Source organism: Palaemon carinicauda, chromosome 3 (assembly GCF_036898095.1).
Source record: "Palaemon carinicauda isolate YSFRI2023 chromosome 3, ASM3689809v2, whole genome shotgun sequence".
Taxonomy (NCBI): Eukaryota; Metazoa; Arthropoda; class Malacostraca; order Decapoda; family Palaemonidae; genus Palaemon; species Palaemon carinicauda.
In genome coordinates, this window is record NC_090727.1 from 123742398 (window position 1) to 123744897 (window position 2500).

The window sequence follows — 2500 nt, forward strand, 5'->3', positions numbered from 1 at the left end:
AAAGGGAAAATAGCCTATTGAGGAAAGGAAACAAGAAATTTTTTTAATATTTTAAGAAAAAAACATTATAATAAATATTTCCCATATAAACGATAAAAACTTTAACAAAACTAGAGGAAGAGAAATTAGATAGAATAGTGTGCCCGAGTGTGCCCTCAAGCAAGATAGTAATAGATAAGAAATTAACATGAAATAATATGATATAAAGTGTGAATAATGAATAATGTATATACACCAATGATATGTGTGTACCTATGAAGAAGCATACACATACACTCGCCTAACACACCAACACACGTACAAACACACACCGTATACATCCAATTTAATAAACATTTCCCATATAAACTATAAAAAACTTTAACAAAAAAAGCGGAAGAGAAATAAGATAGAATAGTGTGCACGAGTGTGCCCTCAAGCAAGATGGTAATAGATAAGAAATTAACATGAAATAATATGATATAAAGTGTGAATAATAAATAATGTATATACACCAATGAGTATGTGTGTACCTATGAAAATGCATACACATACACTCGCCTAACACACCAACACACGAACTAACACACACACCGTATACATCCAATTTAATAAACATTTCCCATATAAACTTTAAAAACTTTAAAGAAAACTAGAGGAAGAGAAATAAGATAGAATAGTGTGCCCGAGTGTGCCCTCAAGCAAGATAGTAATAGATAAGAAATTAACATGAAATAATATGATATAAAGTGTGAATAATGAATAATGTATATACACCAATGATATGTGCATACCTATGAAAAGGCATACATGTACACACGCTTAATACAGCAACACACGTACAAACACACACACACCGTATACATCCAATTTAGCGTGAGCCGTTTCCCGAATCCAACGACCTTCAACTACCACTCGACTCCGAAGCCTATATTGAAAAGACGACCTCAGGCGAATCTGATCTTTAAAAGCTAGTTCATTAAGGTCGGTTTTTCCGATGCGTTTCGAAGGACTCCTGACTTCAGGCCATGCATCTTTAAGGAGAGAGAGAGAGAGAGAGAGAGAGAGAGAGAGAGAGAGAGAGAAAGTGGCTGATTTTTTTTTCACACGTTTTACTAATTCTTAATTTAAGCCGACACTTTTTTTTAATTGGTTAAATACTGGATTATGAGTTCTCTCTCACTCTCTCTCTCTCTCTCTCTCTCTCTCTCTCTCTCTCTCTCACATAGAACTATTTTATATGATCATTCGGTTTGAATAAAAATCAATTTGATTTATTCAACAGAGATGACCAAAGGAATTTTAACGACAGAAATATTGAAAAAAAAACCTTCAACTCTCTCTCTCTCTCTCTCTCTCTCTCTCTCTCTCTCTCTCTCTCTCTTTCCGAGTTTCAAGTAGTTTACTAAAAAATGAAATGCAAAAAAAAAAAAAAAATGAAAATTCGATTTTAATAATCACCGTAAAGAAAAATAATAATTTCAATCTAACTTATCATTTCAAGATCTCATTATCCCTTAATTTACTATTCCATATTTTAATTAAATTTATCTCTCTGGATATCTAATAATAAATAAACTATCTTTTTTACATCACATATTTCCGGAAATATACGAAAACAATTTAATTCGTATAATGAGATCAAAATTTAGTACACTTAATTATGTAAAATCCATATCACGTGACATTCATGAATGAAATCTAACCGTGCATTACAGCTGTAATAAACTACGATAATTTAAAATGCAAATTATATGAAATTGAAGAAAATTAATTCTATTTTTGTTTTTCAACTGTTATGTTTTACCCCTGTTTGTGTGTTTGTTTGTGTGTGTTTGTGAATAGATTCCTGGTCACAATTTCCATCGTAGAGTAATGAATCTTGCAGTGATTAACTGTTATGTAAAGAGCTGGAAATAATTAAATCAGTAGACTTCAAAAGTTCAAAGTTGCAGCAAATGTTTTTATGTTGAACAGGCTGACATAAGTCTTTTTATAGTCTATATATGACATATCTGTTTTGACGTTGTTACTGTTTGTAGAATGATTTATTGTTAATTTGTTCTTATCAATTATTTATTTCCTTATTTCCTTTCCTCACTGGGCTATTTATCCCTGTTGGAGCCCTTGGGCTTATAGCATCTTGCTCTTCCAACTATAGTCCATTTCTTTTATCGAGGCATATTTGCACCGACTCGCAGCGGTGCCCTTTTAGCTCGGAAAAGTTTCCTGATCGCTGATTGGTTAGAATTACCTCGTCCAACCAATCAGCGACCAGGAAACTTTTCCGAGCTAAAAGGGCACCGCTGCGAGTCGGTGCAAATCTGCATCGCTAAAATAAATTGACTATAGGGATGTAGCTTGGCTAATGGTAGTAGTAATAGTAGTAGTAGTAGTAGTAGTAATAATAATAATAATAATAATAAATGAGAACAAGGCCATTTTGTAAGGAACTTCAACCTTTATACATGGCAACCGTAGAAACACATTACCATACGCAAGAAACGAATTACCCTGGGAT